The 16512-nt window shown below is 41.7% G+C and overlaps 1 long non-coding RNA gene across 1 annotated transcript in view; it reads left to right on the plus strand.

Moving 5' to 3' along the window:
• Nucleotides 1–14268, plus strand: part of LOC128330378 (uncharacterized) — a 46457-nt gene extending 32189 nt beyond the window's left edge. Inside the window, exon 3 of the long non-coding RNA XR_008310062.1 lies at nucleotides 13889–14268. This is a non-coding gene — a long non-coding RNA (uncharacterized LOC128330378). The remainder of the gene's footprint in view (nucleotides 1–13888) is intronic.
• Nucleotides 14269–16512: the final 2244 nt, after the last annotated feature.

Raw genomic sequence — 16512 nt, forward strand, 5'->3', positions numbered from 1 at the left:
CATCTCCCTCACCAGGGTCCCTGTTAGGGTATCGGACCATATTGAATGTGTGTACTTAAGTTTGGGGACCAGAGATAGATTGGGACTTCTGTTGGTGTACCGATCGCCCTGCTGCCCAACAGAATCCCTTACTGAGCTCATGGACTTAGTTGCAGAACTTGCATTGGAGTCTCCTAGACTTTTGGTGCTGAGGGACTTCAATGTTCATTTTGGGACCAATTTGTCCGGGGCAGTTCAGGAGTTCATAGCGGCCATGACAACTATGGGCCTATCACAAGTGGTCTCTGGACCGATGCATATTGCAGGTCACACACTTGATTTGGTCTTCTACCCTGATCAGGCTGGTGTTCCGTGGGTGGGGACTCCTTTGATCTCCCCGTTGTCATGGACGGACCACCATCTGGTTAAGGTGGGACTTACAACCACTTCCCACCTCTGCAGGGGTGAGGGGCCCATTAGAATGGTCCACCCGAAAAGGTTATTGGATCCAGGAAGATTCCAAGAAGCCTTGGAGGGATTCAGTGTTGGCTTTGTTGGTGATCCTGTTGATGCCCTGGTTGAGAACTCGAACAATTCATTCACCAGGGCAGTAGACACTATTGCTCCCAAGCGTCCCCTCTGACCCGCTTCAAAACTGGCTCCTTGGTATACGGAAGATCTGTGGGGGCTGAAGTGGCAAGGTAGCCGACTGGAGCGCAAGTGGAGAAAAACTCGACTCGAATCTGACAGACTACGACATAGAGCACATTTAAAGATCTATGCTCAGGCAATATGTACTGCAAAGAAGTGTTTCTTTTCTGCCCGTATTGCCTCCACGAGTTCACGCCCAGCGGAGTTGTGAGGGTTTGTGAGGGGACTGGTATCCACCCCCACTCCCTTGAACCAGAATTTGGAGTCATCAGTTACCTGTTGTGATGTGTTTAAAGAGTTTTTCGCAGATAAAATCTCTCTGATTCAGGCTGATCTAGATGGAGACTCCACAGTTAATTTGATGCCTGAACTGGAGGTGTCCAGCAACTCCTATTATATGATTCGACTGGATCGGTTTCAGTTTGTGACTCCTGAGGATGTGGACAAGCTGCTTGGGGCGGTGAGGCCTACCACTTGTTCTCTTGCCCCTTGTCCAACATGGCTTGTTCGATCCAGCAGGGAGGCTGTTGTAGACAGCCTGGTAGAAATAATAAATGCTTCTCTGAGGGAGGGCAGGATGCCTCCTTGTCTTAAGGAGGCAATCATTAGACCTCTTCTAAAGAAGCCTGCATAAGATCCCTTGGAGTTAAGCAAATATAGGCCTGTTTCCAACCTCCCATGGCTGGGCAAGGTAATTGAGAGAGTGGTGGCCTCTCAGCTCCAGGCGGTCTTGGAGGAAACTGATTATCTAGACCCATTTCAAACTGGTTTTCAGGCGGGCTATGGGGTGGAGACTGCCTTGGTGGGCCTGATGGATGATCTCCAATTGGGAATTGACAGAGGAAGTGTGACTCTGTTGGTCCTTTTGGATCTCTTGGCGGCTTTCGATACTATTGACCATAGTATCCTTCTGGAACGTCTGAGAGTGTTGGGGTGGGAGGCATTGTTTTACAGTGGTTCTGCTCCTACCTCATGGACAGATTCCAGATGGTGTCTATTGGAGACTGTTGCTGTTCGAGATCTGAGCTTAAGTATGGCGTCCCTCAAGTCTCTGTACTTTCTCCAGTGCTTTTTAACATCTACATGAAACCACTGTGAGAGATCATCAGGGGATTTGGAGCTGGGTGTTAACAGTACGCTGATGACACCCAGATCTACTTCTCCATGCCAACTTCTTCAGGAGCTGGCATATGCTCTCTAAATGCCTGCCAGAAGCAGTAATGGGCTGGATGAGGGAGAATAAACTGAAGCTGAATCCAGATAAGACGGAGGTATTATAGTGCGGGGTCAGAACTCCAGAGATTATTTTGATCTACCTGTTCTAGATGGGGTCACACTTCCCCAAAAGGAACAGATTCGCAGTCTGGGAGTACTTCTGGATTAACACCTCTCCCTGGTTTCTCAGGTTGAGGCGGTTGCCAGGGGTGCTTTCTATCAGCTCCGGCTGATACGCCAGCTGCGCCCGTTTCTCAAGATCAATGACCTCAAATCTGTGATACATCTGTTGGTAACCTCCAGACTGGACTTTGGAAACTTCAGTTGGTTCAGAATGCAGCAGCCAGGTTGGTCTCTGGGTCATCTCGGAGAGACCATGTTACTCCTTTACTGATGGAGTTACACTGGCTGCCAATAGGTTTCTGGGCAAAATACAAAGTTCTAGTTATAACTTATAAAGCCCTAAACGGCTTAGGCCCTGGGTATCTAAGAGAGCGTCTTCTTCATTACAAGCCCCACTGCCCATTGAGGTCATCTGAGAAGATCCATCTCCAGTTACCGCCAACTCGTTTGGTGGCTACACAGAGACGGGCTTTCTCGGTCACTGCCCCGAGATTGTAGAATGTGCTCCCTGCTGAGATACGATCCTCCTCATCTCTGGCAATTTTCAAAAAACACCTGAAAACCCATCTCTTCACCCAAGCTTACTCAGTATCCTAAATTTGGGGAGTTTTAAAATCTGGTTTATTTTAAAATTTGAAACCTGATTTCAGGGTTTTTAATTACTGTAATGGTTTAATTGTTGTTTTAAAATGTTTTTAAATTGTTAGTTGTTATATTGTTTTTAATGTGTTTTAGCTCTTTACTGTTTTTAGTGGTTTGTTTTAACTGTAAACCACCCTGAGCCATTTTGGAAGGGCAGTTTGGAAGGAAGGAAGGAAGGAAGGAAGGAAGGAAGGAAGGAAGGAAGGAAGGAAGGAAGGAAGGAGGAACCCAAGTTCTGCCTTTGTCAATCTGAGATCCAGCAAAACAGCTATACCAGCTATAGATAGCACAGCATTATTTTATTTATTTCTTTATTTGATTTATAAATTAGATAATGCTGTGCTATCTGTAGCTGGTATAGCTGTTTTGCTGGATCTCAGATTGACAAAGGCAGAACTTGGGTTCCTTCCTTCCTTCCTTCCTTCCTTCCTTCCTTGAGCTGTGGTTTGGTCTGTTTGAAGGATCGTGTTGTGGCAAGAAATAGACAGTAGTGGCTCAGCTTTATGTATCTGTGTGTAATAATTCTTGATGATTGCTGTGATGAACTCCATGTCTGGCCTTGACTAACTTGTGCTTCACTCACTGCTCTGCTCTGCAAGTGCATTCTGCATTGCAAGGTGTACTCAGTCAAAATGTGGCTGAAGACGTTCTGGTTGAGTTTATGGCTATGTTTGCTGGCCGCTAAGGTGCTGTGCTGTGGCAGCTGTTGCAAGTAAGGACATAATTGTGTGTGAGAAAGCAACTTGTGCCAATGATGTTACTACAGCACAGGCACTGTGGCTGGTAGTGGATTCTGGATCAGTGATTCTTTTTTGGTCATTTTTGGACTGTGCATTTGGCAATATGTGCTGTTTTTTGCTGGTCAAATGACCGTAACAATAAAGATTTGATTTTGATATGTGCTATTCTGTGTTGGGAGGGACTGTGTGTGCTTCTGTTCTGCAGTGTTGTTTCTCAAGGCAGGGTTGCAAAATGTGTACTCTGCTTGTTTCACTCATAGGGAACAATGAGGAACCCAAATCACCCAATTTTTCCTCATGGGTTGGTCCTAGGGATAGCAAAGTGTGTTGGGTAGTACAGCATGATGGGTGCTACCTACCACCTAACCCACAAAAGAAATGAGCCAGCGGGAGATTTTCAATTTTTTTTAACCTCAACCCCCATAGGATCCTATGGGATTTGGACAGTAACTTTTTAAATTAATCACCCACTTGTCTGTTTGTCTTATAGGTTGGTTGGTCGATATCACCCATCATTCCCTACCATCCATCCCACTTTGGTTTCCCTAGGACCTACCCATGGGGAACAATTTGTGTGATTAGATTTCCCCATTGTTCCCTATGGGTGAATCACATTTTTTTTTAGAATTCTTGATTTGATTCATAGAACCAGCTGGCAATGGCTGGCAGGTTCAACTAATCAGTTCAAATTTTTGCAATTTGATTTGAGGTCACATCAATTTGCAAAAAAACTATTTGTGACACCTCTAGTAATTAGGGAAAGTTGACGTGTATGAGCATACCCTGTGGGATGGATTGGCCCAGCCAGATAAAAAGATTTACAAATTTGGGAATTATTTTTATAGGATAATACCTCAATGGAGTCATACTGTTACAACAACAGTATGTTCTTTCAAGACTTTCTCTTTTGGCCTGAGGTAATAAACAAGTCAGATTCCACAGCAGTATCTTCTATTTATATCTAGAGCTTAGGTTTCTCTTTTGTCATTTCCCAGCATGATTTTAGTCCTGCGGTCTTTGTATGTGAGCCTGAACAACCGTCTATTTAAGTTTTACATACCATTTTTATGGTTTCCTCCCTTCAGAAATGTAGCTGCCACATTTTCACCTAACCTAGACCGTTTGTTTAAAGGGGATCCTGCCAAGAATCACTTCAGACATCATCAGGATGCAACAAGTCAGTCTTCCATTTAACATCAGCAAGACTGAAACAGAATGTCATCACACACACACACACACACACACACACACACACACCTTTAGATTTTTTTATCCATTTAAAAAAGCACTCTTTTTATTGAAGATTTGACAGTTTTATTCCACATTAATTTAATTTAATTTAATTTTTTAATTTAATTTATTTTAAATTTAATTTAATTTAATTTTTAAAAAATTACATTTATATCCCGCTCTTCCTCCAAGGAGCCCAGAGTGGTTAAAATAATCATTGAAATAATCACCATATCAAGAAAAAGAGAAAAAAGTGCTGTAATATGGAATATGGAGAAAACAGGAAATTGGAAAACTAAAATTTGCTCTGTATCGTATTCATTTAACTTTGGATATGATTCTAAAGGAATCTTGCTTAGTAAACGGGGACCAGTGTTAGAATTAGAGTCTGCCATGTCCATGTTTAAGCAGTTAATGTGTTTGGGATCCACCCATCAGATCCAGCTGCTGTGTAGTTCAGGACCCAGAAAAGCAAAGAGAGCTTAAACCTAGATATCACTTTAAGAAGGTGTAGTAGGGGAAGTCTTCAACCCCCACCCCTGAACCTTCTGGCAGGCCCTGACTGGTATACTGCTGCCACCACCTCTTCACAACCTGGGAAGGTTTTTTCCAACACTTTCCTTCGAGGGTGTACCAGACTGGGTTGAACAGGATACCCAAAGTCCCTCACAGTTTCACCAAAGACTTGAAATTTTAAAGTGACCATTTGGGAAAGAATATTAGAAGACAGTGGTATCTCTTAGTACCCATCAGTTTGCCAGCGTGGTGTAGTGGTTAGAGTGCTGGACTAGGACCAGGGAGACCCGAGTTCAAATCCCCATTCAGCCATGAAACTAGCTGGGTGACTGTGGGCCAGTCACTTTTCTCTCAGCCTAACCTACTTCACAGGGTTGTTGTGAAAGAGAAACTCAAGTATGTAGTACATCGCTCTGGGCTCCTTGGAGGAAGAGCAGGATATAAATGTAATAATAATAATAATAATAATAATAATAATAATAATAATAATAAGGCACTACCTTGGTGTGGTTGTGGGGCTTGCGTGCTCTGAGGAAGGTGAGAGCTATGCCAGAGGTCTAACCATACTGGACAGGTCTCACCAGAGGAGCCAGACAGAGAGTGTCTCTCCTATCAACAATATGGTGAGACGTAACTTTAATAAATCTATACTGGATCGGTCGTCACCCAGGTCAACAAGGACCGTGCCAGGTGCTGGAGTCCCTGGACATTTGGGGGCAAGTGGGCAACAGGACTCAAGATCTTCAGTTGAGCAACCAGGGCTGGAGACTGCAAGGTTACTGGAAGAAACGTCACTTAACTGAAAAAAATATATGAAAAATGCCAACAAGGATATAATGATCTGCTATTACAAGTCTAGTCCAACTAGAAGAGGCTATTTAAAAAGAATGTACCAAATTTGGAAAGAGAAGCCTCCAGATACAGAAATCACAGAGCAAAGGCTAGCAGACCAGAGAAGATTCATAATAAGAAATAAAGTATTCACAGGAGTTGAGCTGGAAGAACTGCAAAGAGCAACACAAGCTCAAGATATGGAAGAAGAATTACCACCAACTGAAGAAGTTGTTCAGGTGCAGGTGGAGGAGGTGTTGGAAATAGAGGATACCACCGTTGCTGAACTGTTTCAAAATCAAAACCAGGCAACCTCCCCTTTGCCTTCACCTCAAAAACCCAAATACCATTTAACAGAAAAGCAACAAGAACTGAAGCAAAATATAACTGAGCACATGAACCAAACAACCACCAGGGTTCGACTTCCAGCTCTAAAAACAGTTGCCAAAAAACAACTTGCTCAGGCATTAAAAGATGTCAATGCTGCACTTGCAGAAATAACAACCAATAATTTGCAAAAAACAAACCAATTAATATAAAGTGCAGCAACAATAACAACATAAGAGCTTGGATATAAGATCAGTGGACCTGTCAAAAAAGAAAGTAGTACATCACCTAAATGGAAGATTAGATTAGAAAATAAAATCGCCAAGCTTAGGTCAGATGCTAGCTAGTAAATTGAAAGATATGAAAGACAAGAAGCTGAAGAATGAAAACACCAAACAGTATCTGATCCAAAAATACCACCTAGATTCAAGGAAAATTAGAGAAGTCCTGGAAATAATAAAGCAGCTAATAACAGCAGTGTCAAAGAAGATTAGCAGATATGAAGCCAGAATTACACAACACAGGCAGAGTCTCCAATTCCAGTCAAATCAGAGACGTTTCTACCAAAGCACAGAAGGAGAAACTGCAAGAAACGTAGAAAGACCAAATAAAGAAGAAACAGTGCAATTCTGGGGGAAATTATGGGACAATCCAATAGATTATAATAAAAAAGCAGGCTGGGTGAAAGAGGTCAAAAAAATGGAACCAACAAATGCAAGATCTAATAATAACACCAGAATTAATAAGTGAAAGAGCTAAGAAAATTAAAAATTGGACTGCTCCAGGCGACGATGAACTGCATGGCTTTTGGCTTAAACACCTAACAAGCCTTCATAAACAACTATCAAAACAGTTCAATCACATTTTGCAAGGAGGTGATATTGAACAATGGCTAGCAACTGGGAAAACTCATCTCATCATGAAAGACGCAGCAAAAGGTGCAGTTCCAAGTAATTATAGACCGATAACCTGCCTGCCAACCATGTTCAAATTATTAACTGGAATAATAGCAGATGAAGTCATGCAACACTTATTAACTAACAAACAGCTTCCAGTTGAACAGAAAGGAAATTGCCCAAACACCAGAGGCACAAAAGACCAGCTGCTGATTGACAAAATGATTTCAGAAAACTGCAAGAGAAGAAAAACAAATCTAAGTGTTGCATGGATTGACTACAAGAAAGCCTTCGATTCATTGCCTCACACATGGATACTAAAATGTTTAGAAACAACTGGTGTTAGCAAAAACATTCAGATATTTATTTTAAAAAGCAATGAGCATGTGGAGTACACAGTTAACAATCAATGGCGAGACACTTGGACAGGTTAGCATTAGAAGAGGCATTTTCCAAGGGGACTCACTATCCTCTCTATTGTTTGTAATCGCCATGACTCCACTTTCACAAATACTAAACAAAACAGGCCTCGGATACCAAACATTTAAAACATCAAGTAAAATCAACCATCTGCTATACATGGAAGATCTGAAGTTGTATGGAAAGTCCCAGTCAGAAATCGAATAACTGCTAAACACTGTCCGTATATTCAGTAGCGATATAGCAATGGAGTTTGAACTAGACAAGTGTGCTGCATTAATAATGAACAGAGGGAAAATAAGAAAAACAGAAGGAATAGAACTGCCCAATGGAAGCAACATAAAGAACCTGGAAGAGAAAGAACATTACAAATACTTGGGCATTCCCCAGGCTGATAGGGTTATTTGCTTTCTCTGGTAAACAAATGGAACAAAATGCCATATTCAGCTTTTATGTTCAAATTAAACACATGCATTCTGCAAACCATTTTTTTTAAATTTAGAACGATATCTCTTTTCAAATCACTCAGATGGAGAATGGTCAAAAATGAAAATGGATGTGGCATTTTGTTCCATTTGGTTGCTATAGAAAGCAAATGAAAACACTGATGCCAACCAAACAGCAAAGCAAAGGACCTTACTGTCAACCAGATATGTGGTCCCCCTTAGTCTTGTTCCTATTCCTCTATTCCAAATCATACTCTTCTCTTTTATTTCATGGTCTTCCTAATGATTTTTCTCTATCCCTTTGATGTGGCAAATATTGATGGCTTCTTGAAGGAGGCATTCCAGTTCCACTCTTCTGTGCTCTGTAGTAATTCCTTTTCACATTGAGTTTCATCACCCCTTCCATATTGCCAAATCTGTCGTCTTCTTGTTTACCAACAGTTAAAGTAGTCACAGTACTGCAATAATTTCAAGAGTTTTGTTCCATAAGTTCCATTTTTTGGAAAAATGGTATTGCTTCCTTTACTGCTCAAACGTCGAAGTTACATACACTGAATTTCAAGTTTGAATGTGACATGACATGACAACACAAACTGTATGTTTTAAAGTCCGGGCTAAAATGCTCTCAATTTCCTGTTGACTGCCAACAGTCCCTGTTAAAAGAGGGACTGAATATGCTTGAATATTCAGATATTCAAAGCGGGGGGGGGCAGAGGAAATGCTGTACTCATGTACATATTCTTAAGAGTGCACTCAAAAGCCAGCATCGTGTATTGGTTAGAGTGCTGGACTTGGACCGGAGAGACCCGAGTTCAAATCCCCATTCAGCCATGATACTTGCTGGGTGACTCTAGGCCAATCACTTCTTTCTCAGCCTAACCTACTTCACAGGGTTGTTGTGAGGAGAAACTTAAGTATGTAGTACATCGCTCTGGGCTCCTTGGAGGAAAAGTGGGATATTAAAAATGTTAAAGAAGAAGAAGTCCTGCTTTAGCACTGATGCTCTGAGAAGCCTCACACTGCTGCCTTATTCACACGGCATTTGTCTAAGAGGCAAATGCTATAAGCATGACAGAGATTGTTTCCTCGATTGAAAGGCTGGGACATCCCAGTCTTCCAATCACAGAAACAATGTCCATCATTCTTAGGGTGTTTGCCTCTTCATACAAACACCTCTGAGCATGTCTGAGCATGTCAGCCATTCTTACTTCCGATGGCATGAATTTAAGCAAGCTCTGGGATCTTCCTAAATATATTCATAATAATGGTGGAAAAGATTACTACATAACTGAGGTGGGGGATTAAAGAGGAACATGCATTCCAATCCTAAACCCAGTGCCTCAAGAAAGTAAGCCCATCTGAGGAGGCGGCTTTTCAGTTTTGTATGCCACACAACTTTCTTATAGTATGCTGTTTCCCCTTCTGCATTTATTTTGCATGGATGAGATATCAATCACACTATTATTGCTGGATCAAAGATTGCAAGAATACCTTGGAAGATATTCCTGCAATCCCTAATCCAGCAACCATAATATGATATCCTATGGGACAGAATGTGTATAGGGGCATGCTTTGATTGAGGATGTGGAAAAGTTCTTAGACCACTAGTAAGTTATTTTTATTTCTTATCAGAAGGTACAGTTTTCCTTTTGCACAGGGGAAGGATATTGCAGAACCTTCAGAAAGTTAATAATGAACTACTTAAAGCCCTGGTGATTTGTGAGACATTGGTGGATGAGATTAAAAATGTTTATCAAATGAATGACACCAAAGGGATCTTAAAGAAAACTGTTATAAGAAACCTTGAACGTAATCATAAGAAGCAAATTAATCAACTGTGCCCTATGTAGGAGGAGAACGTTTAACAGGCAAAAACAACGGCTTCACTGAAAAGGTTCAAAGACACACACACACACACACACACACACACAGAAACCATGGAAACACAAAGAGCCACAAAATATAATAAAAGGACTCATTTATGTCTGAAGTAAATATATTTCATTGAACACAGTAAGAATACTATGAACAAAATTAACAATGAACTGAACCTACAGCATATAAATTATGAACTCAAGAGGGAATGACACATTATTGCCACACTATAACAAAGGGAACATTAAAGTTGACCTCTGTACCTTTGGGAAAAACTTAACAGATTTTTTAAGGAATGAAAATGAGTCAAGAACAATACACATTTGATTAAAAGATTGTTTAACAAAGTGCTAAGCAGCAAAAGAATGAAAAATACAATTGAATACAGTATGTACACCTCTCACTGAAAACAAAGAGTGGAAATTTGTAAAACACTTTACAAGTGTGAAAACCACAGGACTTATGCCATGGAGCTGGGTTCCAGGTTCATGGTCTCCTGTACCTCCCAGGTGCATGTTGGAAGGTGGACTGGTCTGTCTTTTATGATGGCAAAATTGTATATAATAACTCCATTATTATATAACCAATAATAATGATGATGATGATGATGAGTAGGGCTGTGCAGTTGTGTCTGTCTGTCATGTATGTCAGAACCAATATGCTCTCCATTGGGCATTATTGGAAAGAGATCCATTAAAGAGAAAATCCTTTTAACTTTTAAATCCCAACCAGATGAAAAAGAGGACCGAATAGGAGATGGTTCAGTCTGACCCCAAACCTTTGAACCGAACAGGTTTGACGTCCAACGCCGAACCTGTTCACACATCCCTAATGAGTGGCAGCCAAAATTTTATTTATTTATTTATTTATCAAATTTATGCCCTGCCCGAACTTAAGTCTCTGGGCGGCCAACGACAATTAAAACACATATAAAAGTTAAAACAGTTCAACATATAAAACATAAAGTTAAAACAATACAATAATTTTAAAACCATAAAATTAAACAAACAGTATTTTTTTTTAAATTAAAAACCTGAGAAAGCTTGGGTTAAAAAAATGGGTTTTCAAATGTTTTTTTAAAATAGCCAGAGATGGGGAGGATTGTAACTCAGCAGGGAGCACATTCCACCATCTCGGGGCAACAACCGAGAAGGCCCGTCTCTGTGTGACCACCAAACGGGTTGGCAGTAGCTGGAGACGGACGTCCTCAGACAACCTCAATGAGTGGTGTGGCTCATAGTGAAGAAGACACTCTCTTAAATACCCAGGGCCTAAGATGTTTAGGGCTTTATAAGTTATAACTAGCACTTTGTATTTTGCCCAGAAACCTATTGGCAGCCAGTGAAGCTCCATCAGAAGAGGAGTAATGTGGTCTCTCCAAGATGACCCAGAAACCAGCCTCGCTGCCTCATTCTGAACCAACTGAAGTTACCGGAATACATACAAAGGCAGCCCCACATAGAGCGCATTACAAAAGTCCAGTCTGGGGGTTACCAACAGATGTATCACAGATTTGAGATCATTGATCTCGAGAAACGGGCGCAGCTGGCGTATCAGCCGGAGCTGATAGAAAGCACCCCTGGCAACCACCTCAACCTGAGAAATCAGGGAGAGGTGTGAATCCAGAAGTACTCCCAGACTGCAAATGTATTCCTTTTGGGGAAGTGTGACCCCATCTAGAACTGTTAGATCAAAATCATCTCTGGAGTTCAGACCCCGCACAATACGTACCTCCGTCTTATCTGGATTCAGCTTCAGTTTATTCTCCCTCATCCAGCCCATTACTGCTTCCAGCAGGCATTTCGACAGGATATGCCAGCTCCTGAAGAAGTTGGCATGGAGAAGTAGATCTGGGTGTCATCAGCATACTGGTAACACCCAGCTCCAAATCCCCTGATGATTGTTGTAAATTCTCTGTGGTGAGAGAATCCTTTTCTCATTATAGCAGAGTGCACAGAGGCACAACACAGCGGAAATTTAGTTAGGCATGCGTGTATGCTGAAAGTAAAGTAACTTGGAGCCAATTCATAGTTTCAAATCAATATAAAAGGCATTTATTAAGGAACTCCATTCTAGATAGGAAAATGAGGAGTTAGGATCTCTAATCTATCTATCTAGCTGGATGCAGATGGATTCTGCATCCTCTCTGCACATATGGTGCAGGGAGAGAGGCTTGCCATGTTGCAAGGTAGCAGGCAGGTAGGAAGAGAGAGAGAGGAAGGAAGTTGAATCCCTAAGAGTAGCAATCTACAGTTCAAAGGGACAGCATCAGAGCAGTGGAGAAGGGATGACCAATGTCTTGACTCTCTAGCCCTCTGACTTACTAGTCTGTCCTCCACTGTCTGAGACAAAGAGAAAGCACAAAGTCCTTTAACTTCCAACAATGATCTCTTCCAGTGGTTTCATGTAGATGTTAAAAAGCATTGGAGAAAGTACAGAGCCTTGAGGGATACCATACTTAAGCTCAGATCTTGAAGAGCAACAGTCTCCAATAGACTGAGAGATCCAAAAGGACCAACAGAGTCACACTTCCTCTGTCCATTGCCAATTGGAGATCATCCATCAGGCCGACCATGGCATTCTCCACCCCGTATCCCACCCAAAAATCAGTTTGAAATGGGTCTAGATAATCAGTTTCCTCCAAGACCGCCTGGAGCTGAGAGGCCACCACCCTCTCAGTTACCTTGCCCAGCCATGGGAGGTTGGAAACAGGCCTATAATTGCTTAACTCTGAGGGATCTAATGCAGGCTTCTTTAGAAGAGGTCTAATGATTGCCTGCTTGAGACAAGGAGGCATCCTGCCCTCCCTCAGAGAAGCATTTATGATTTCCACCAGGCTGTCTACAACAGCCTCCCTGCTAGATAGAACAAGCTATGCTGGACAAGGGTCAAGAGAACAAGTGGTAGGCCTCACCACTCCAAGCAGCTTGTCCACATCCTTACAAGGATTACAAGTAAAGGGGTGGGGGAATCCACTGCGCAGTGGGGGAGTGGTGATAAAGGTAGTCTAAAGTGCTTACCAGCTGGTGTGGCTGCTGGTGGCACCACCACTCACCCCCCCGCCCGCCAGTGCAGCCCAAGCACTGCTGATCTGTCTTTAAGAAGGCTGCCCATGCGGCGATGGCACAGTTCCGGCCTCCGTGGATGCATCGAAGCCACACAGATAGATTCTCTCCAGAATAATCTGTCTTCAGCTTGGCCTTTAAGGTCTCGCAGTGGTGCATTCATTGCTGTCGTAATCAAGTCCATTCAGCTTGCTGCTGGTCATCCTCTTCTTCTCTTTCCTTCAACTTTTCCCACCATTATGGACTTCACAAGGGAGCTAGGTCTTTGCATAATGTGTCTGAAGAATGATAGTTTGAGCCTGGTCATTTGTGCCTCTAGTGAAAATTCTGGATTGATTTGCTCTATGGTTCATTTGTTTGTTTTCCTGGCTGTCCATAGTATCCTCAAAAGTCTTCTCCAGCACCAAAGTTCAAAAGCATCAATACTTTTTCCAGCTTGCTTTTTCAAAGACCAGCTTTCACATCCATAGAGTGTCATGGGAAAAACCATTGTCCGAATTATTCTAATCTTTGTAGGTGTAGACACGTCGCGGCATTTAAATATCCTTTCCAAGGCCTTCATTGCAACCCTTCCAATTGCTAGTCCACGGTGTATTTCTTGACTGCTGGATCCTTTACTGTTGATGGTTGATCCTAAAAGGCAGAAGCTATCAGCCACTTCAATGTCTTCATTATCAATTCTGAGGCTTGACATACAACCCTAGGGATGGAGAATTCCTCTCTTGCCAAATGTTTTTATGGAACACATGGTTCCAGACCCCACCTGCTCCTCAGTGGAAATATCTGTGGATTATATACATTCCATATATTTATGGATAAAATACATATTTAAATGTGTGCTTTCCAATGTATTATCTCATCAGCTGTTTGTGTAGGAAATACGTGAAAAGCGTTGGAAAATATGTACTTAATATGTGCAAATTTGTTTTCAGGGTCAGAAGAAAAACAATCCAACTATTTGTAATAGAAGAAACCAGAATGGAAACCAAACGAAAATGGCAAAGTTCAGGAAACAGAAAGATCCATTCATCCCTATGAGCCACCCAAAACAACAACAAGAGAACCGCAAGGATTAGATAAAGACAGCAGAGGCACCAGATGAAAAAGCAACTATGGAAAACTAATAGGATTTTGAATACCAATACAAACATGAGTGCACAGGATTGACTACACCTGATGCCTTTATTGCACCAGGTAATAGGGACAGAGTTTTAACGTCTGGGCTCTCTCCAGTAGTGACCCACTTGATTGTGCCAGTTCCCCGTTTTCCTGCTAGATTATTTATTGGTTGGTTGGTTAGTTGGTATTTCTCAAAGTGGTTTACCTTAGAAAGGACATGAGAAGGGAATAAGAAGATTGTTTCCTGTCCAAAATAGATTCACAATCTAAAAGTAACACAATGGAAATTTGTATTATTATTATTTATTCTGTTTCTATACTGCCTTTCAAAAAATGGCTCAGGGCGGTTTACACAGAGAAATAAGAAATAAATAAGATGGCTCCCTGTCCCCAAAGGGCTCACAATCTAAAAAGAAACATGAGTTAGACACCAGCAACAGTCACTAGAGGTACTGTGCTGGGGGTGGATAGGGCCAGTTACTCTCCCCCTGCTCAGTAAAGAGAATCACCATGTTAAAAGTTGCCTCTTTGCCAAGTTAGCAGGGGCAACATACCAGCAACAACCAGCAACAACCAGAATGATGGACACTTATACTGAGCTGAAGCAATTGTGATATCACTCCCTGCTAAATATTAGGGATATGCACAGATCAAAATACTAGATCCAATCCTATTCAGATCTGATTCAAGAATTTATTGTGTATTAGCAATAGCAATAGCACTTACATTTATATACCACTCTATAGCTGGAAGCTCTCTAAGCGGTTTACAATGATTTAGCATATTGCCCCCCAACATTCTGGGTACTCATTTTACTGACCTCGGAAGGATGGAAGGCTGAGTCAACCTTGAGCCCCTGGTCAGGATTGAACTTGCAACCTTCTGGTTACAGGGCGGCAGTTTTACCACTGCGCCACCAGGGTAGACCTCTGATACAGGTCAAATCAGTCTGAAGTACTGTATCAGAATGATGCATCATTCCATATGAAATAATGGCTCATAGGAAACAATGGTAAACAACCAAAATGGTATGTGTGTGTGTGTAAGTTTGTAAGGCAAAATAGGATGAAACTTTAAGAGATGGCAAAGCCTTCTTAAAGTGAACCCTTAGAGTTTGATACTTAATTTCACAAAGAGATGCTAGCGTTTCTGAGAAGCAGGCGCACACACCTTTTCACATTTTGATTTTGCTTAGATGCTTGGACTGGTGCTTTACTTGGATACATGAAGTGGTTGTTAGTCCCTTCTGAGAGGACCCTGCCCCCAAAGTGTGGGCTGATGCATACTAGGTTTTCTAATAGGAGCTCCCACCTACCCCCACTTTCACATTTTTGCTTTGCTTAGATGCTCTGCTTCTGTGAGGACTTCCTTCCTTCTATATCAGTAGCAAAAGGGCAAGATCAGAATCTAATATATTAATTCTACATCCTTCCCCCAGAACACTGTGATTAAAAGGAAACAGAGATGCATATGAACCAATTGCAGCATGCTTTTAGCAGCTGCAAACTTGAAAAGTCATTCAAGCAATGGTCAACTAGAGAGGTCAATCAGAGCCATACCTCCCCACCCATGTTTTTCCCCATATGTGGAACATTACCAGATTTATTTTTTTAAAAAATTCACAATTTGGAATAAATCAATGGAGGGTGGGAGGGATCTGATCCTCCTATACAATATAAAAACATCAGCCAGTATTGTATCAGATGGGACTTGCTGTTAAGAAATTTACATTGGGAATTATACAATGCAAAAACCACATGATACAGGCTGAATTGAAATGGAAAGAATTATTGTTCACAGCCCTACCAAATATAATTTTTTATTTTATTTATTTATTTATTCGATTTCTATACCGCCCTTCCAAAAATGGCTCAGGGCGGTTCACACAGAGAAACAACAAATAAATAAGATAAACAAAATGGATCCCTGTCCCCAAAAGGCTCACAATCTAAAAAGAAACATAAGAGACACCAGCAACAGTCACTGGAGGTACTGTGCTGGGGGTGGATAGGGCCAGTTACTCTTCTCCTGCTAAATAAAGAGAATCACCACATTAAAAGGTGCCTCTTTGCCAAGTTAGCAGGGGTATATCAGAGAACAACCACCACTTTAAATGGTGCCTCTTTGTCCAACAAAGATAACTAGCATTTAGCATTGTTAGAACTGGCACAACCACACCATACTGTATCTGTGCTGGTATCACTTCAATCAACTAGTTTTCCATATGAAAAAGTACCCATACAGTGGTCCCTCGACTTACGAAGATAATCCGATCCGAACGCACGTTCGTAGGTCGGAATTTTCGTAAGTCGAAAAGCGCATCCACGGAGGTCCGGAACACTCGTAAGTCGAGGACACCGCATCTAAAAATTCGTAGGTTGAGGAAGCCGCATCTAAACCGGCAACGACTTCCGGTATTTTTTTATTTTATTTATTT

This window comes from Hemicordylus capensis, chromosome 6 (genome assembly GCF_027244095.1).
Source record: "Hemicordylus capensis ecotype Gifberg chromosome 6, rHemCap1.1.pri, whole genome shotgun sequence".
In the NCBI taxonomy this organism is placed as follows: domain Eukaryota; kingdom Metazoa; phylum Chordata; class Lepidosauria; order Squamata; family Cordylidae; genus Hemicordylus; species Hemicordylus capensis.